Source organism: Anomaloglossus baeobatrachus, chromosome 2, assembly GCF_048569485.1.
Source record: "Anomaloglossus baeobatrachus isolate aAnoBae1 chromosome 2, aAnoBae1.hap1, whole genome shotgun sequence".
NCBI classification, from domain to species: Eukaryota; Metazoa; Chordata; class Amphibia; order Anura; family Aromobatidae; genus Anomaloglossus; species Anomaloglossus baeobatrachus.
The window spans coordinates 752,977,251-752,998,757 of NC_134354.1; the positions used below are offsets into that span (position 1 = coordinate 752,977,251).

The 21,507-nt window shown below is 51.0% G+C and overlaps 1 protein-coding gene across 2 annotated transcripts in view; it reads right to left on the minus strand.

The window, feature by feature from the left end:
- The window catches only part of CNTN5 (contactin 5), a 2,293,676-nt gene that overhangs the window by 698,606 nt on the left and 1,573,563 nt on the right, over window positions 1–21,507 (minus strand). The gene's annotated exons all lie outside the window — the stretch shown is intronic.

The following is a 21,507-nucleotide window of genomic DNA, read 5'->3' on the forward strand; positions in this document are numbered from 1 at the left end:
GCAGGCAGGGTATAGCCAGGTCGGAGTACAGGAGCAGAGTCCTTCTCAGGACTATTGTTGCTATATACAGGCAGGGTATAGCCAGGTCGGAATACAGGCTAGTGACCAGAAGAGTCCTTGTCAGGACTATTGTAGCAGTATACAGGCAGGCAGGCAGGGTAGTGGTGACCGTATACCAGCCTTCATCATATCTGGGGCTGGTGTACACAGTGTAAAACAGTCCAGATAGTGTCAGACTTCTCAGTAATTGTCGCTCCTAAAAACCAGTTAGGTTCTTATTGCGTCCGTGCTTGCATTTAAAAACAGCACGTGTGTGGCAGCGTACAGGTGCGCGTTTTGCACAAACTATTATATAACGCACAAGTCTAGTGTATAATACACGTCAGTCAGCAGTGTCTGATAGTGTCAGACTTCTCAGTAATTGTCGCTCCTAAAAACCAGTTAGGTTCTTATTGCGTCCGTGCTTGCATTTAAAAACAGCACGTGTGTGGCAGTCGGTGGCAGGGTACAGGTGCGCGTTTTGCACAAACTATTATATAACGCACAAGTCTAGTGTATAATACACGTCAGTCAGCAGTGTCTGATAGTGTCAGACTTCTCAGTAATTGTCGCTCCTAAAAACCAGTTAGGTTCTTATTGCGTCCGTGCTTGCATTTAAAAACAGCACGTGTGTGGCAGTCGGTGGCAGCGTACAGGTGCGCGTTTTGCACAAACTATTATATAACGCACAAGTCTAGTGTATAATACACGTCAGTCAGCAGTGTCTGATAGTGTCAGACTTCTCAGTAATTGTCGCTCCTAAAAACCAGTTAGGTTCTTATTGCGTCCGTGCTTGCATTTAAAAACAGCACGTGTGTGGCAGTCGGTGGCAGCGTACAGGTGCGCGTTTTGCACAAACTATTATATAACGCACAAGTCTAGTGTATAATACACGTCAGTCAGCAGTGTCTGATAGTGTCAGACTTCTCAGTAATTGTCGCTCCTAAAAACAAGTTAGGTTCTTATTGCGTCCGTGCTTGCATTTAAAAACAGCACGTGTGTGGCAGTCGGTGGCAGCGTACAGGTGCGCGTTTTGCACAAACTATTATATAACGCACAAGTCTAGTGTATAATACACGTCAGTCAGCAGTGTCTGATAGTGTCAGACTTCTCAGTAATTGTCGCTCCTAAAAACCAGTTAGGTTCTTATTGCGTCCGTGCTTGCATTTAAAAACAGCACGTGTGTGGCAGTCGGTGGCAGCGTACAGGTGCGCGTTTTGCACAAACTATTATATAACGCACAAGTCTAGTGTATAATACACGTCAGTCAGCAGTGTCTGATAGTGTCAGACTTCTCAGTAATTGTCGCTCCTAAAAAACAGTTAGGTTCTTATTGCGTCCGTGCTTGCATTTAAAAACAGCACGTGTGTGGCAGTCGGTGGCAGGGTACAGGTGCGCGTTTTGCACAAACTATTATATAACGCACAAGTCTAGTGTATAATACACGTCAGTCAGCAGTGTCTGATAGTGTCAGACTTCTCAGTAATTGTCGCTCCTAAAAACCAGTTAGGTTCTTATTGCGTCCGTGCTTGCATTTAAAAACAGCACATGTGTGGCAGTCGGTGGCAGCGTACAGGTGCGCATTTTGCACAAACTATTATATAACGCACAAGTCTAGTGTATAATACACGTCAGTCAGCAGTGTCTGATAGTGTCAGACTTCTCAGTAATTGTCGCTCCTAAAAACCAGTTAGGTTCTTATTGCGTCCGTGCTTGCATTTAAAAACTGCACGTGTGTGGCAGTCGGTGGCAGGGTACAGGTGCGCGTTTTGCACAAACTATTATATAACGCACAAGTCTAGTGTATAATACACGTCAGTCAGCAGTGTCTGATAGTGTCAGACTTCTCAGTAATTGTCGCTCCTAAAAACCAGTTAGGTTCTTATTGCGTCCGTGCTTGCATTTAAAAACAGCATGTGTGTGGCAGTCGGTGGCAGGGTACAGGTGCGCGTTTTGCACAAACTATTATATAACGCACAAGTCTAGTGTATAATACACGTCAGTCAGCAGTGTCTGATAGTGTCAGACTTCTCAGTAATTGTCGCTCCTAAAAACCAGTTAGGTTCTTATTGCGTCCGTGCTTGCATTTAAAAACAGCATGTGTGTGGCAGTCGGTGGCAGGGTACAGGTGCGCGTTTTGCACAAACTATTATATAACGCACAAGTCTAGTGTATAATACACGTCAGTCAGCAGTGTCTGATAGTGTCAGACTTCTCAGTAATTGTCGCTCCTAAAAACCAGTTAGGTTCTTATTGCGTCCGTGCTTGCATTTAAAAACAGCACGTGTGTGGCAGTCGGTGGCAGCGTACAGGTGCGCATTTTGCACAAACTATTATATAACGCACAAGTCTAGTGTATAATACACGTCAGTCAGCAGTGTCTGATAGTGTCAGACTTCTCAGTAATTGTCGCTCCTAAAAACCAGTTAGGTTCTTATTGCGTCCGTGCTTGCATTTAAAAACAGCATGTGTGTGGCAGTCGGTGGCAGGGTACAGGTGCGCGTTTTGCACAAACTATTATATAACGCACAAGTCTAGTGTATAATACACGTCAGTCAGCAGTGTCTGATAGTGTCAGACTTCTCAGTAATTGTCGCTCCTAAAAACCAGTTAGGTTCTTATTGCGTCCGTGCTTGCATTTAAAAACAGCACGTGTGTGGCAGTCGGTGGCAGCGTACAGGTGCGCATTTTGCACAAACTATTATATAACGCACAAGTCTAGTGTATAATACACGTCAGTCAGCAGTGTCTGATAGTGTCAGACTTCTCAGTAATTGTCGCTCCTAAAAACCAGTTAGGTTCTTATTGCGTCCGTGCTTGCATTTAAAAACAGCATGTGTGTGGCAGTCGGTGGCAGGGTACAGGTGCGCGTTTTGCACAAACTATTATATAACGCACAAGTCTAGTGTATAATACACGTCAGTCAGCAGTGTCTGATAGTGTCAGACTTCTCAGTAATTGTCGCTCCTAAAAACCAGTTAGGTTCTTATTGCATCCGTGCTTGCATTTAAAAACAGCATGTGTGTGGCAGTCGGTGGCAGGGTACAGGTGCGCGTTTTGCACAAACTATTATATAACGCACAAGTCTAGTGTATAATACACGTCAGTCAGCAGTGTCTGATAGTGTCAGACTTCTCAGTAATTGTCGCTCCTAAAAACCAGTTAGGTTCTTATTGCGTCCGTGCTTGCATTTAAAAACAGCATGTGTGTGGCAGTCAGTGGCAGCGTCAGGCTCCATATTGTCCCTGGATAGAGACGTGCATAAGGGCCTGTAAACATGAAGTGCCCATTGTAAGTAAGTGGGTCTATTGTAGTATAGCCCTTAGGCAGGGCAGCCAAAAATTGGGAGGCTCCACGTTGTCCCTGGATAGAGACGTGCATGAGGGCCTGTAAACCTGAAGTGCCCATTGGAAGGAAGTGGGTCTATTGTAGTATAGCCCTTAGGCAGGGCAGCCAAAAATTGGGAGGCTCCACGTTGTCCCTGGGTAGAGACGTGCATGAGGGCCTCAAAACATTGTTCCCATTGCAAAGGAGCTGGTCTCCTGTCGTTGTAATGACCATTCTGCAAAGAATGGGCGAAAAAATTTACCACTGGGGGTATACCTGAAACAAAGGCCTAAGTATTGCAATTTGTAACGGTCATCATCATGGTGGCGCATGAGGAGAAGGAGGAGCAGTCCAGCGATTATCCAAAGTCCAGAAGTGTGTACCCATGGGTGAGTGGAGGTACATGGCAAACTTTAAATTACGCTCTCATTTGCTGGTGGTGTGGTGAAGTCTGGCCCAATCCAACCCTTGTTCATCTTGATCAGAGTCAGCCTGTCAGCATTTACAGTTGACAGGCGGGTGCGTTTATCTGTAATGATTCCACCTGCGGCACTAAAAACACGCTCTGACAAAACGCTAGCAGCAGGGCAGGCCAGGCCTTCCAAGGCGTAGAGAGCCAATTCATGCCACGTGTCCAGCTTGGATACCCAATAATTGTAAGGCACAGAGGAATGTCGGAGTACAGTTGTTCGATCTGCAAGGTACTCCTTCAGCATCTGGGCAAACTTAGGATTTCTTGTGGCACTACCCCGCACCTCAGGGGCTGTGGTACGTGAGGGGCTGAGAAAACTGTCCCACATCTTAAAGACTGTTCCCCTACCTCTGGCGGATTGGACTTGTGCCTCTCTCGGCTGTACGCCTCGGTTGTCCACTGATTCATGACCTATGCCGCTAGCGTTTTGTGAGGGGAATGCTTTGCCTACTTCCGTGACTATGGCCTTCTGGAACTGCTGCATTTTGCCTGACCTCTCCGCCTCGGGAATAAGAGACATAAAGTTCTCCTTTGGGTCTAACAGTGTTACCAACCAGTAATGATTGTCGGCCAAGATGTTCTTAACGCGAGGGTCACGAGACAGGCAGCTTACCATAAAGTCAGCCATGTGTGCCAGACTCTTAACAGCCATCACTTCAGTATCCTGACCAACACGATGACTGAACATGCTGTCCTCCTCCTCCTCCTCCTCATCATCTACCCTGTCCTCTGGCCAGCCACGCTGAACCGAGGATATGACTGCATGTCATATCCTCAATTTGGCCAGAGAGTTGCTCCATGTCTTCATCCTCCTCCTCGTCATAGTCCTCCACTGCACGTTGTGATGAGACGAGGCTGGGCTGTGTGTTATCATCACCCACACCCACTACTGTTTCTTGCTCAAACTCATCGCGCTCCGCCTGCAATGCATCATGGTTGTTTTTTGAGCAGAGACCATTTTAGAAGGCAGAGAAGCGGTATGGTGACGCTAATAATGTCGTCATCGCCGCTCACCATCTTGGTGGAGTCCTCAAAGTTTTGGCGGATGGTGCATAGGTCGGACATCCATCTCCACTCCTCAGGTGTTATGTGTGGAGTTTGACCCATTTCCCGACGGCTTAGGTGATGCAGGTACTCAACAACTGCCCTCTTCTGCTCACATATCCTGACCAACTTGTGCAGAATTGAATTCCAACGCGTGGGGACATCACACACCAGTCTGTGTGCCGGAAGATGCAAACGGCGTCTTAAGCCGGCAAGGCCGGCTGAAGCAGTAGGTGACTTTCGAAAATGTGCAGACAGGCGGCGAACTTTTACCAGCAGATCAGACAGCTCTGAGTATGACTTTAGAAACCGCTGAACCACGAGGTTGAGCACATGGGCCACGCATGGAACATGTGTCAGCTGGCCTCGCCTCAAAGCCGCCACCAGGTTCCGGCCATTGTCACACACGACCTTTCCTGGCTTTAGGTTCAGAGTTGTGAGCCAGTGATCTGCCTGCTGTTTCAGAGCTGTCCACACCTCTTCTGCATTGTGGGGTTTGTCACCTATGCAGATTAGCTTCAGCACTGCCTGTTGCCGCTTCGCCGAGGCAGTGCTGCAGTGCTTCTGTGTCGCCCTGGACAAGCCAGGGGCCACAGAGCACAACACTTAAACACCCCACACTCCCTGCAGGCATATCATAGTCAAAACACAAAATCCTTGTTGCCTTCCCCAGGGGCTGTTGTCCACACCAGGGTGTGGAGCCAGGCGGTTGGTCTCCACCCACCGAGGAGGAGGGAAAACACAGGCAGTGAGAGTTAAGCTAAGGAAGTGGAAGGAGGAAAGTAGTAGAGAGGAGAAAAGTGACAGCAAAGAGCCTGAAGTTGGTCCGGGTGTGTGGCCTGGACAGGACAGCAAGGTTGGCAGGATGTGGTGACCGTCTGCAGTGGAGGCCGATTGGAGTCTGCCGTAAGGACCGTGGACGGGTGGTGACCCGGCCGTACCGGACCGGTATACAAAGAGAAGCCAGCACCATTGGCAGAGGACTTTCGGATCCCGGCAAGGCTTGGTGTCGCCGTGAATTTGCCAAATCCGTTAGTGAAGGGGACCTCAGGGTTTTCAAACAGCAAAGTCCAGATAGAAGGCAACCGTACAACCGTGAAGGGGAGACACAGCCACCGCCAAGGGCAACCGTCTCCCAGTGCCATCGCCTGTGGGCAAAAGGGGCTCCTCCGGCCCATATCCAGGTCAGGGAGCGGGTTACCGTTGGGAAACCATCACTACCAACACTTAACTTAGGTGCAGGGAGAGACAGTCATCACTAACCTGCAGGGAGGAACAACCGCAGCCGTCCGAGTGACCCGTCCATCCAGCCACTTGTTTTACCGTGAACTGTGTCATCATCATTGGGCTGAGTGAGTACCTCCGTGCCGTGCGGCACAGCGCTGCCCCTGCGACCCTGCACTTCATCAGGCCCCGCAACCCGCCTGTCATCCATCTCTACCCCATCACCAGGCCCCGGGACAACCAACCCCCCTACCCACGGAGGGGAGAAATAACAACAAAGCTGCTCCCTGTCACAGGCTCCCGGGATCCCCGTCCAGAGCAGCGGTGGTGTCCACACAATCACCACAACCGTGGGTGGCGTCACGGACAATATCCCCAAAACCCAAACCACCCCTTTTCACTCACGGGCGAGTAGCGCCGCTCGAGTCCCCGGGATCCGGCCATCGCTCGAGCCAACGAGCAGCAGCAGCCGTAGAGCTGCGTCAGCCGGACCCGAGCAGTGGGAGAGCGCACCGTCCCCTCCTCCGCCCGCGACACTTCCAGCTTGGGACTGGTGTGGAGGGTAAAGTGGATCAGGATGCGCAGGAGGAGGAGGAGGCTGAGGAGCATGACATTCCGGAGCTGTAGAGTGTGTGTGAAACCCTGACTGAGGTAGGGCCTGCAAAACTTGGTGTGTGAAGGACGTGTTCCGTCCCTCGCTCAGACTGGGTCCCAGCTTGCACAATATTAACCCAGTGTGACGTCAACGAGATGTAGCGGCTTTGCCCACATGCACTTGTCCACGTGTCTGTGGTTAGGTGGACTTTGGCTGAAACAGCGTTGTTCAGGGCACGTGTGATGTTTTGTGACACGTGGTTAGTTATGCAATGCGGGGACGGCACACCGGGAGAAATAGTGGCGGCTGTGGACCGAGTAACGTGGGACAGCTGCCACCATCAGGTCGCGGAATGCTTCTGTCTCAACCAGCCTAAAAGGCAACATTTCCAGCGCAAGCAGTCGCGAAATGTTAGCATTTAGAACTGTGGCATGTGGGGTGTTGGCAGTGTATTTGCGCCTGCGTTCAAAGGTTTGCTGAATGGATAACTGAACGTTGCGCTGGGACAAGGACGTGCTTGATAATGGTGTTCTTTCTGCGTAGGCAACTGCAGGTGCAGGAGTGGAGGAGGCTTGTTCGCAGGCAGCATGGACAGGGGATTGGCTCGCATGCACAACCAGCAAAGACGTAGCAGTGACATCAGCAAGCACTGCTCCTCGACTCTGTTGTACTTCCCACAAAGTCGGGTGCTTGGCTCACATGTGCCTGATCATGCTGGTGGTGGTCAGGCTGCTAGTTTTGGTACCCCTGCTGATGCTGGCATGGCAGGTGTTGCAAATGGCCTTTTTAGAATCATCTGGAGCCAACTTAAAAAACTGCCAGTGTCAGAGTTCCGGGTTTTCCAGTTTTCTTTTGAAAGAGCTTGCCCTTTGTTAACATGGAGTTTTCTGTTCTGTTGCCCTACTTCCTGTCCATCTGTTTAAAAGCCGCCCCTAAAGCTTAGTCCAGTGCCTGAGTATACTGCTTCCTGTGTGCTCCTGCCCTGCTGCTTTTGGTTCCTGATTGTTATTCGGATCCTCTTGGAAAACAACCGACACCGACTCTGGACTTCATCTGGTATCATCTAGCTGTGCCTGGACTCCGTTTGCCGTCTTTGGTCGGCACTTCTGCCCGGTTCCTTCCGTTTAATACCACTCTGGACTCACATCACGTACGGACATTTTTGGACTTACCTATTGCCCTTTTGTGTCCCGGCTGCTGCGCATTTAGGGCTTCTGGGGTGATTGCCAGACAGTCCCTGTATAGGGGTTCGCTCTTGGTGGTCTCCCTGGGGGAGTCCGGTGCGCGGTCCCGGGAATTCCCTTTCGCTCAGTCCCTGGAAGGCATTTCCTGTATTTATGTTCTACTGTGTTTTTGTTCCGTTTATGTACATATTTGCTGGTTGCATATTATAAACGTCTTGCACCAAGAACTCGTCTCTTGTTGTCATTGCCCTAACGCAATCGAAATCCTCAATACATACAATAGTATTACAGCCAGACTCGGGAAGACCTAACATTTGTACAGGCACCTTGTGTCGTGTTGTTCCGGGGAACAGTTGCCTGACGTCTGCCTGGGGCCACCACTCTGCTTCTTACTGCCTGTTGTGATGCTACGCCTCCCTCCCCCTGTGCACTGCTGTCCTCGCTCTGCATATCCTCCTGCCAGGTTGGGTCAGTTACTGGATCATCCACCACGTCGTCTTCCTCTTCCGCACCCTGCTCCTCCTCCTGACTTCCTGACAATTGTGTCTCATCATCGTCCACCCCTTGTTGAGACACGTTGCCAACTTCGTGAGAACGTGGCTGCTCAAATATTTGGGCATCTGTACATACAATCTCGTCATGGCCCACTTCAACAGGAGCTGGCGAGAGGCCAGAATTTGTGAATGGAAACGTGAACGAACAGCTCTTCCGAGTGTCCAAGTGTGGGATCAGTAATGTCCGTGGACGTGTACTCGGCCTGGTGGTAGGAAGGAGGATCAGGTTCTGAAATGTGCGGTGCAGTATCACGGCTACTGACACTTGACCGTGTGGAAGACAGAGTGTTTGTGGTGGTGCCAATCTGACTGGAAGCATTATCCGCTATCCAACTAACAACCTGTTGACACTGGTCTTGGTTCAAGAGCGGTGTACTGCTGCGGTCCCCAAGAATTTGGGATAGGACGTGCGAGCGACTAGATGTGGCCCTTTGTTGTGGCGAAATTAGAGCTTGCACACAACCTCGGTCTCTGCCTGCACCACCATCACGTCCACTTCCTTGTTCGTTGACAACGCCCTTGCGCATTTTGCAATGCTGTGCTGATGTGTATTCACTAGACTTGTGCGTTATATCCAAGTTTTTGCAAAACTCACACAAATGCAGCGGAAAGCTGCCACCAACAGGCACACACGTGCGGTTTTTAAATGCAAGCACGGAGGCACTAAGAACCTAACAGGTCTCTATCCAGGGACAACGTGGAGCCTCCCAATTTTTGGCTGCCCTGCCTAAGGGCTATACTACAATAGACCCACTTCCTTACAATGGGCACTTCAGGTTTACAGGCCCTCATGCACGTCTCTATCCAGGGACAACGTGGAGCCTCCCAATTTTTGGCTGCCCTGCCTAAGGGCTATACTACAATAGACCCACTTCCTTCCAATGGGCACTTCAGGTTTACAGGCCCTCATGCACGTCTCTATCCAGGGACAACGTGGAGCCTCCCAATTTTTGGCTGCCCTGCCAAAGGGCTATACTACAATAGACCCACTTCCTTACAATGGGCACTTCAGGTTTACAGGCCATCATGCACGTCTGTATGCAGGGGCATTGGTGAACCTCACAATTTTGGACTGCCCTGGCAAAGGAAAATACTACAAAGACTCACTTCCTCAAAATGGGCACATTAGACTCAAGAGGCCTTCATGTACGTCTCTTCTCAGGGACATCGGAGTGCCACACAATGTTTTCACGTAAAATCTTTCATGTATTAATCTCAAAAAGTAACATACACCAGCTCTATCTCACTATTGGGTATGTGCCCTTAACATTTCCGCCATGAAAAATCATTTTGGGGTCATTTTGGAAGGTTTTCTGGTGAGTCCGTAAAAATGGCGTAAAACGCGGACAAAATTGTTCACAGCTGTGACTTTTGAGTGATAAATGCTTCAAGGGGTCTTCCCCATGCTGTTGCCATGTCATTTAAGCACTCTTCTGAGACTTTTGTGCCATTTTTAGGGTTTCTCCATACTGCCGGGGGGTCATTTCACAAAAATACTCGGGTCTCCCATAGGATAACATTGGGCTCGTTGCTCGGCCCGAGTACATGAGTATCTTGGGAGGCTCGGCCCGAGCTTCGAGCACCCGAGCTTTTTAGTACTCGCTCATCACTATTGTTCACTAGTTTTATACCAGATAACCCAACCCTTCCCTTTTCTACGATCACATCATTGATAGTTGCCCTAAGGCTGGGGCCACACGGGGACAAATGCGATACTCGCATGACACTCGACTCCCGTTGCAGCACAGCAGGAGCCGAGTGTCATGCGAGTGTCACTGCGATTGAGGTCCGATCGTGCGATCAGACCACAGCTGCGGGGGACGGGCCAGCACTGAGGAGGAGAGGGAGGGATTTATCTCTTTCTCTCGTCCATTGCTGGCTACTGCCATTCTCACCCTGCACTCATGGTACATCGGTGTAATGAGAGTGCAGTGCGATCTTTCTCTCACCCCATAGACTTGAATGGGTGTGAGAGAAAGAGTCTCGCATTACAGTCGCAGCATGCTGCGATTGTTTTCTCGGTCCGATTGGAGCCAAGAAAATAATCGCTCATGGGTGCTGACACACAGGCTAATATTGGTCTGAGTGGAATGCGATGTTTATCACACTCCACTCGCTCCGATTTTCATGCCGTGTGGCTTAGGCCTGAAGGCCGCTTTACACGCTGTGACATTGCTAGCGATCTCTCTAGCGATCACACCCGCCCCCGTCGTGCGTGCGTCATGGGCAAATCGCTACCCGTGGCGAACAATATTGCTAGTCCCCATCACACGCACATACCTTCCTAACGACGCCGCTGTGGCCGGCGAAGAAACTCTTTTTTAAGGGGGCGGTTTGTGCAGCATCACAGTGATGTCACACAGCGGGCCACCAATAGAAGCGGAGGGGCGGAGAGCAGCCGCATTAACGTCACTCCCCCCTCGTTGCTGGAGGACGCAGGTAAGCTGTTGTTCGTCGTTTCCGGGGTGTCACACGTAGCGATGTGTGATGCCTTAGGAACGACAAACAACCTGCGTCCCAAACGAGCAGTGATATTTGGGAAAGGAACGACGTGTCAACAATCAACGATCTTTCCCGTTTTTTGGATTTTTAGCGGTCGCTGGTAGGTGTCACACACAACGACGTCGCTAACGACACCGGATGTGCGTCACGAATTCCGTGACCCCAGCGACATCTCGTTAGCGATGTCGTTGCGTGTAACAGGGCCTTAAATCTATTAAATCTTCCATCCTGGAACCTTGATATCTATATATATAATTGCCTTATTCTGTCTGTCTGTCTGTCATGCTCCAAAATTGTGTCATTGTGACATTGTGTCACCGTGACATGTCCTTACGGTGACACAAAGCTGATTGGCCGCTGGGTTCGCCATGGCCCCGCCCCCCCACACGGATTGGCCTCTCGCCCCGGCTGCGCCCCCACACGGATTGGCCAGCCGCTCGCCCAGGCTCTGCCCCCTCCACAGATTGGCCTCTCGCCCCGGCACCCTGCAGGCATTGGCAACTCGCCCACGCCACGCCCCGCCCCCCTCACGCAATAGACGTTAGCTCTCGCCCCCCCCCCCCCGCATTGCCCAAACTGACACGATCACGGAGCCACGAATCCCAGGTGAGTACTGTACTCCCCCCCCCTTTCCCCCCTCACCAACGGGAGCCCACATCAGCGTACGCCGCCGTATGCTGGTGTGGGCTCCCGTGCGAGCGGGGGACGTGTTGCGCTGGTAACCATGCTTGCATAGTTACTAGTGATGAGCGAGTACTAAAAAGCTCGGGTGCTCGAAGCTCGGGCCGAGCCTCCCAAGATACTCGTGTACTCGGGCCGAGCAACGAGCCCAATGTTATCCTATGGGAGACCCGAGTATTTTTGTGAAATGACCCCCCGGCAGCATGTAGAAACCCTAAAAATGTCACAAAAGTCTCAGAAGAGTGCTCAAATGACATGGCAACAGCATGGGGAAGACCCCTTGAAGCATTTATCACTCAAAAGTCACAGCTGTGAACAATTTTGTCCGCGTTTCACGCCATTTTTACGGACTCACCAGAAAACCTTCCAAAATGACCCCAAAATGAATTTTCATGGCAGAAATGTTAAGGGCACATACCCAATAGTGAGATAGAGCTGGTGTATGTTACTTTTTGAGATTAATACATGAAAGATTTTACGTGAAAACATTGTGTGGCACTCCGATGTCCCTGAGAAGAGACGTACATGAAGGCCTCTTGAGTCTAATGTGCCCATTTTGAGGAAGTGACTGAGTCTTTGTAGTATTTTCCTTTGCCAGGGCAGTCCAAAATTGTGAGGTTCACCAATGCCCCTGCATACAGACGTGCATGAGGGCCTGTAAACCTGAAGTGCCCATTGTAAGGAAGTGGGTGTATTATAGTATAGCCCTTAGGCAGGGCAGCCAAAAATTGGGAGGCTCCACGTTGTCCCTGGGTAGAGACGTGCATGAGGGCCTCAAAACATTAAGTGTCCATTGTCAGGAAGTGGGTGTATTATAGTATAGCCCTTAGGCAGGGCAGCCAAAAATTGGGAGGCTCCACGTTGTCCCTGGGTAGAGACGTGCATGAGGGCCTCAAAACATTAAGTGTCCATTGTCAGGAAGTGGGTGTATTATAGTATAGCCCTTAGGCAGGGCAGCCAAAAATTGGGAGGCTCCACGTTGTCCCTGGGTAGAGACGTGCATGAGGGCCTCAAAACATTAAGTGTCCATTGTCAGGAAGTGGGTGTATTATAGTATAGCCCTTAGGCAGGGCAGCCAAAAATTGGGAGGCTCCACGTTGTCCCTGGGTAGAGACGTGCATGAGGGCCTCAAAACATTAAGTGTCCATTGTCAGGAAGTGGGTGTATTATAGTATAGCCCTTAGGCAGGGCAGCCAAAAATTGGGAGGCTCCACGTTGTCCCTGGGTAGAGACGTGCATGAGGGCCTCAAAACATTGTTCCCATTGCAAAGGAGCGGGTCTCCTGTCGTTGTAATGTCCATTCTGCAAAGAATGGGCGAAAAAATTTACCACTGGGGGTATACCTGAAACAAAGGCCTAAGTATTGCAATTTGTAACGGTCATCATCATGGTGGCGCATGAGGAGAAGGAGGAGCAGTCCAGCGATTATCCAAAGTCCAGAAGTGTGTACCCATGGGTGACTGGAGGTACATGGCAAACTTTAAATTCCGCTCTCATTTGCTGGTGGTGTGGTGAAGTCTGGCCCAATCCAACCCTTGTTCATCTTGATCAGAGTCAGCCTGTCAGCATTTTCAGTTGACAGGCGGGTGCGTTTATCTGTAATGATTCCACCTGCGGCACTAAAAACACGCTCTGACAAAACGCTAGCAGCAGGGCAGGCCAGGACTTCCAAGGCGTAGAGAGCCAATTCATGCCACGTGTCCAGCTTGGATACCCAATAATTGTAAGGCACAGAGGAATGTCGGAGTACAGTTGTTCGATCTGCAAGGTACTCCTTCAGCATCTGGGCAAACTTAGGATTTCTTGTGGCACTACCCCGCACCTCAGGGGCTGTGGTACGTGAGGGGCTGAGAAAACTGTCCCACATCTTAAAGACTGTTCCCCTACCTCTGGCGGATTGGACTTGTGCCTCTCTCGGCTGTACGCCTCGGTTGTCCACTGATTCATGACCTATGCCGCTAGCGTTTTGTGAGGGGAATGCTTTGCCTACTTCCGTGACTATGGCCTTCCGGAACTGCTGCATTTTGGTTGACCTCTCCTCCACGGGAATAAGAGACAAAAAGTTCTCCTTGTAGCGTGGGTCTAACAGTGTTACCAACCAGTAATGATTGTCGGCCAAGATGTTCTTAACGCGAGGGTCACGAGACAGGCAGCTTACCATAAAGTCAGCCATGTGCGCCAGACTCTTAACAGCCAGGACTTCAGTAGCCTGACCAACAAGATGACTGAACATGCTGTCCTCCTCCTCCTCCTCCTCCTCCTCCTCATCTACCCTGTCCTCTGGCCAGCCACGCTGAACCGAGGATATGACTGGTGTGCATGTCATATCCTCAATTTGGCCGGAGAGTTGCTCCATGTCTTCATCCTCCTCCTCGTCATAGTCCTCCACTGCACGTTGTGATGAGACGAGGCTGGGCTGTGTGTTATCACCCACACCCACTACTGTTTCTTGCTGCAACTCATCGCGCTCCGCCTGCAATGCATCATGTTTGTTTTTCAGCAGAGACCGTTTTAGAAGGCAGAGTAGCGGTATGGTGACGCTAATAATGGCGTCATCACCACTCACCATCTTGGTGGAGTCCTCAAAGTTTTGGAGGATGGTACATAGGTCTGACATCCATCTCCACTCCTCAGGTGTTATGTGTGGAGTTTGACCCATTTCCCGACGGCTTAGGTGATGCAGGTACTCAACAACTGCCCTCTTCTGCTCACATATCCTGACCAACATGTGCAGAGTTGAATTCCAACGCGTGGGGACATCACACACCAGTCTGTGAGCCGGAAGATGCAAACGGCGCTGAAAGCCGGCAAGGCCGGCTGAAGCAGTAGGTGACTTTCGAAAATGTGCAGACAGGCGGCGAACTTTTACCAGCAGATCAGACAGCTCTGGGTATGACTTTAGAAACCGCTGAACCACGAGGTTGAGCACATGGGCTACGCATGGAACATGTGTCAGCTGGCCTCGCCTCAAAGCCGCCACCAGGTTACGGCCATTGTCACACACGACCTTTCCTGGCTTTAGGTTCAGAGGTGTGAGCCAGTGATCTGCCTGCTGTTTCAGAGCTGTCCACAGCTCTTCTGCTTTGTGGGGTTTGTCACCTATGCAGATTAGCTTCAGCACAGCCTGTTGCCGCTTCGCCGAGGCAGTGCTGCAGTGCTTCCAGCTTGTGACTGGTGTGGAGGGTACAGTGGATGAGGATGCGCAGGAGGAGGAGGAGGCTGAAGAGCATGACATTCCGGAGCTGTAGAGTGTGGGTGAAACACTGACTGAGGTAGGGCCTGCAAACCTTGGTGTGGGAAGGACGTGTTCCGTCCCTCGCTCAGACTGGGTCCCAGCTTCCACAATATTAACCCAGTGTGCCGTCAACGAGATGTAGCGGCCTTGCCCACAAGCACTTGTCCACGTGTCTGTGGTTAGGTGGACCTTGGGTGAAACAGCGTTGTTTAGGGCACGTGTGATGTTTTGTGACACGTGGTTATGCAACGTGGGGACGGCACACCGGGAGAAATAGTGGCGGCTGGGGACCGAGTAACGTGGGACAGCTGCCGCCATCAGGTCACGGAATGCTTCTGTCTCCACCAGCCTAAAAGGCAACATTTCCAGCGCAAGCAGTCGCGAAATGTTAGCATTTAGAACTGTGGCATGTGGGGTGTTGGCAGTGTATTTGCGCCTGCGTTCAAAGGTTTGCTGAATGGATAACTGAACGCTGCGCTGGGACAAGGACGTGCTTGATGATGGTGTTCTTTCTGCGTAGGCAACTGCAGGTGCAGGAGTGGAGGAGGCTTGTTCGCAGGCAGCATGGACAGGGGATTGGCTCGCATGCACAACCAGCGAAGACGTAGCAGTGACATCAGCAAGCACTGCTCCTCGACTCTGTTGTACTTCCCACAAAGTCGGGTGCTTGGCTGACATGTGCCTGATCATGCTGGTGGTGGTCAGGCTGCTAGTTTTGGTACCCCTGCTGATGCTGGCACGGCAGGTGTTGCAAATGGCCTTTTTTGAATCATCTGGATCCAACTTAAAAAACTGCCAGACTCGGGAAGACCTAACATTTGTACAGGCACCTTGTGTCGTCGTGTTGTTCCGGGGAACGGTTGCCTGACTTCTGCCTGGGGTCACCACCCTGCTTCTTACTGCCTGTTGTGATGCTACGCCTCCCTCCCCCTGTGCACTGCTGTCCTCGCTCTGCATATCCTCCTGCCAGGTTGGGTCAGTTACTGGATCATCCACCACGTCGTCTTCCTCTTCCGCACCCTGCTCCTCCTCCTGACTTCCTGACAATTGTGTCTCATCATCGTCCACCACAGACACGTTGCCAACTTCGTGAGAACGTGGCTGCTCAAATATTTGGCCATCTGTACAGACGATCTCCTCATGACCCACTTCAATATGAGCTGGCGAGAGGCCAGAATGTGTGAATGGAAACGTGAACAGCTCTTCCGAGTGTCCAAGTGTGGGATCATTAATGTCCGAGGAGGACGTGTACTCAGCCTGGTGGTAGGAAGGAGGATCAGGTTCAGAAATGTGCGGTGCAGTATCACGGCTACTGACACTTGACCGTGTGGAAGACAGAGTGTTTGTGGTGGTGCCAATCTGACTGGAAGCATTATCTGCTATCCAACTAACAACCTGTTGACACTGGTCTTGGTTCAAGAGCGGTGTACTGCTGCGGTCCCCAAGAATTTGGGACAGGACGTGCGAGCGACTAGATGTGGCCCTTTGTTGTGGCGAAATTAGAGCTTGCCCACGACCTCGGCCTCTGCCTGCACCACCATCACGTCCACTTCCTTGTTCCTTGCCAATGCCCTTGCGCATTTTGCAATGCTGTGCACTGCTGACGTGTATATTCACTACTTGTGCGTTATATCAAAGTTTCTGGAAATTGCACACAAGTGCACCTGTACGCTGCCACCAACAGGCACACACGTGCGGTTTTAAAAACCAAGCACGGACGCAATAAGAACCTAACAGGTTTTTTTGGGGAGCGACAATTACAGACAAGTCAGACACTATCTGGACTGTTTTACACTGTGTACACCAGCCCCAGATATGATGAAGGCTGGTATACGGTCACCACTACCCTGCCTGCCTGCCTGCCTGTATACTGGTACAATAGTCCTGACAAGGACTCTTTTGGTCACTAGCCTGTATTCAGACCTGGCTATACCCTGCCTGTATATAGCAACAATAGTCCTGAGAAGGACTCTGCTACTGTACTCCGACCTGGCTATACCCTGCCTGCCTGTATACAACTAGAATAGTCCTGAGAAGGACTTTTGGTCACACTGTTTGCAGCCCTGCAACTGAAAAAGCTATAAAGGGCCGCAAAGCTTTCCCTGAATCAGCGACACTCTCCCTGCACTCACTGTCTGGATAGCTGTGAGCAGAGCACAGCGCGCCGGCCGATATAAAGGCTCGGTCACGCTGTGCAGGCCGGCCAATCACTGCAATTCCACAACTAACAGGGCTGTGGCATTGCAGTGGTCTGCCAGCCAATCCCTGCATGAGGGCTGGCTCTCAAAAGAGCGCCAACATGCAGAAATGAAGACCACGAGTACAGCACGAGTATCGCGAGATTACTCGGTCCCCGCCGAGCAGCCTGAGTACAGCGATACTCGTGCGAGTACCGAGTAGTTACAAGCATGCTCGCTCATCACTAATAGTTACCAGTAAATCAAGGTCCTGCAGCGGCGGGACTTCCACACGCACAAACATAACAGCACACACACACGCATCATCAGATCATCACTCACATCAGATCGCACTCACTCTCACACACACCTCACACACACCTCACACACACCTCACACACACCTCACACACACATCGCATCCACACACTCACAGCATCCGGCGATATCGCTTGCTTCTCGGCCTCGATACTGTGCTGTGAGCTTCCAGGACCTGCAGGAGGATCACATGGCCAGAAGCATGTGATATCTCCCGGATGTTGTGACTGTGAGCGCGTATGTGCGATATTGTCAGTGTCTGTGTGTGTGAGTTTATGCGATCGGGTGTGTGTGAGTGTATGCGATCGGGTGTGTGTGAGTGGATGCGATCGGGTGTGTGTGAGTGGATGCGATCGGGTGTGTGAGTGTCGGCAGAGGAGCACGGCGTGCTGGAGGAGGCTGGGAGCAGAGAGGCTGATCATGGGGGAGGCTGGAAGGAGAGAGGCTGATGCTGGTGGAGGCTGATGCTTGGGGAGGCTGATGCTGGGGGAGACTGGGAGCGGAAGGCTGATGCTGAGGGAGGCTGGGAGGGGGAGGCTGGGAGGAAGGAGGCTGGGAGGAGAGAGGCTGATCCTGGGGAAGGCTGGGAAAGGGAGGCTGATGCTGAGGGAGGCTGGAAGGAGAGAGGCTGATGCTGGGGGAGGCTGGAAGGAGAGAGGCTGAGGCTGGGAGGAGAGAGGCTGATGCTGGGGAAGGCTGATGCTGAGGGAGGCTGGGAGGGGAAAGCTGATGCTGGGGAAGGCTGGGAGGACGGAGGCTGGGAGGAGAGAGGCTGATCCTGGGGAAGGCTGGGAGAGGGAGGCTGATGCTGGAGGAGGCTGGAAGGAGAGAGGCTGATGCTGGCGGAGGCTGATGCTGGGGGAGGCTGGAAGGAGAGAGTCTGATGCTGGTGGAGGCTGATGCTTGGGGAGGCTGGGAGAGGGAGGCTGATGCTGAGGGAGGCTGGGAGGAGGGAGGCTGGGAGAGGTAGGCTGAGAGAAGAGAGGCTGATGCTGGGGGAGGCTGATGCTGGGGGAGGCTGGTAGAGGGAGGCTGATGCTGGGGGAGGGTGGGAGGAGGGAGGCTGGGAGGAGAGAGGCTGATGCTGGGGAAGGCTGGGAAGAGAGAGGCTGATGCTGGGAGGAGAGAGGCTGATGCTAGGATGAGAGAGGCTGATGCTGGGAGGAGAGAGGCTGATGCTGGGAGGAGAGAAGCTGATGCTGGGGGCAGAGAAGCTGATGCTGGGGGCAGAGAGGCTGATGCTGGGGGCAGAGAGGCTGATGCTGGTGCAGCATGGGGGATGGAGCACGATGGGGGGGTGCGCAGCATCGGGGATGGAGCATGATGGGGGGGTGCGCAGCATCGGGGATGGAGCACGATGGGGAGTTCACAGCATGGGGGATGGAGCACGTTTGGGAGTGTGCAGCATGGCGGGTGGAGCACGTTTGGGAGTGCGCAGCATGGGAGATGGAGCACGATGGGGGGTGCGCAGCATAGGGGATGGAGCACGATAGGGAGTGCGCTGCATGGGGGATGGAGCACGATGGGGAGTGCGGAGTATGGCGGATGGAGCACGTTTGGGAGTGCGCAGCATGGCGGATGGAGCACGTTTGGGAGTGCGCAGCATGGCGGATGGAGCACGTTTGGGAGTGCGCAGCATGGCGGATGGAGCACGTTTGGGAGTGCGCAGCATGGGAGATGGAGCACGATGGGGGGTGCGCAGCATAGGGGATGGCGCACGATGGGGAGTGCGCTGCATGCGGGATGGAGCACGATGGGGAGTGCGCTGCATGGGGGATGGAACACGTTTGGGAGTGCGCACCTCCCCCCAACACACACACACACACACACGCACGCGCACTGCACAACACACCACACACCACACACACACACACACACACACTGGGAACCACAAACAACTGCCCTACACAGACACCCACACACACAGACAACGCTGCACACACACAACACCCAACACACAAACACCGCGGCACACACAAATATACGCACATACCGCACAACACACACATTGCACAAAACATACCTCCCCCCAAAACACACCACACACACACAAACCGCGCAACACACACACAACGCTACAGACACACAGCGCTCCACAAACAACGCAACACACGCAACACACATACAACACCGCTCTCCCCCCCGCCACACCCAGACAACACCCAGAACATGTACAGCCCCTACACAAACACTTGGTAACTACACACAACAACATTATATATATATAACAAAAATCATACATGAACTACACAATACGTAAATTCTAGAATACCCGATGCGTAGAATCGGGCCACCTTCTAGTTTTATTTATAAATATGGACGACCACTGGTGGACACAGACAGAAAAGGGCCCCTGTGCAAGAACAATGTATGGTCCCTTTGCAGCCAAAGAACTCATAAAAATGCCAGATTCCTTATGCTTTGGAGGTGGATGTGGCCCCTCTTACCTCTTGGGCCCCACAGGTTGCACGACTCTTGGGCCCCACTGGTTTGCACAGGTTGCACGACTCTCAATAGTATTTTTATTATTTTTACACCTTCATTTGTAGATCTTCCTACCTTATTGCTTTCTTTGCTCATTATGATGGACTCCTGTGCAGTAACACACTACACATGGAGAAGAATTATGGAGCAAGTCAACATGGGTTCCAGTTCTTATATCCTTTCTCTAAACATGAACCCTCAGAGTAATCTATCGTCATCGAGTTTCCAATAAAATGGTTATTCTCAAGTTTGAAACATTTCCTCTCAGTGGCATAGAAGATAACTTCACAATCGTTGGTGCCCAAAACGTTCCTGAGAATCGAGACTTTGAATAATCCACCATTCCACTCCTTAATTTTACCGCCGGAAAGTGCAAAGTGTGCAAGATCAACATTAGGTCCATTCACACTTAACTATTCATAGCCCCATTTCTCAGGATCACTGGGTGTCAAACAGCATACCGCCAGCAATCGGGAAGTTATCCCACGTCCCACGTATAGAGGATAACTTTCAAACTTGACAAAACCCCTTTATTGGCTATGATTATCTCACACAATGTAATAACAGAGCTTGATTTCTATGAGCAGCTTAAAGACAACCAACCACCAGGATTTTGCTATATAAACTAAAGCCAGTGCTATACTGGCGCTATCATGCTGATTCTATACATACCTTTAGTTGAGAGATCGGATGTATAGTTGCTGAAAAATAGGCAAGTAAAGTCACATAAATGCACTATTATTTGATTGATAGGTGCTGCAGAATATCTAATAGGTGGGGTGGGTTTTGCTAGTTATTCCCGCCCCTGTCTGCCTGCCTATCCTTCCTCTCCCTATTACTGTTATTACAGAGGGAAGAAGGACAGGCAGTAGACAGGGGCGGAATGACTAGCAACACCCACCCCACCTATTAGATATTCTGTAGCTGCTATCGATCATATAACAGTGCATTTCACAAACTTTACTTGCCTGTATTTCAGAAAGTATACATCCGATCTCACAACTAAAGGTATGTATAGAATCAGCATGATAGCACCAGTATAGCACTGGCTTTAGTTTATATAGGAAAATCCTGGTGGTTCGTCCTCTTTAAAAGGAATCTGTGAACCAGGTTTTTGCCACCTAATCTGAGAGCAGAATAATATATGGGCATAATCCCTGATTCCAATGATGTGTCACTTACGATGCTGCACAGTTTTATTAACAGGAGATTATCACTAGACCTGGTGCCATGTCATCCTCTGTATTCATGAGCTCTGTATAACCCAACTCCACCATTGATTGGCAGTGTTCTGTGTACACTGTGCATAGGCAGAAAGCTACCAATCAATGGTGTCAGCTCAAAACTCAGAGAACAGGTAGATCTGCAACAGATAAAGAGTGACTTTATCAAAACTTCAGCAAGCAGCCCAGAAAGTGACACATTGCTGGAATCAGGGCTATGCTCCTCTTAGACGGGATAGCAAAAACCAAAAGACAGATTCATTTAAACTTGAGTTTTTTGACAAATGCTTTGAAAACTTTTTGTATATTTAAGATCTCGTTAAGTCTGAGACATTCTGCCAACTTTGCACATTACAGTCCCCATTAACATGGGGTGGGTCCAGTTATCGTCAAAACTGGTGGAACTGGCAACACTGACTATAAATGTGAACACAGCCCAATAAAATGAC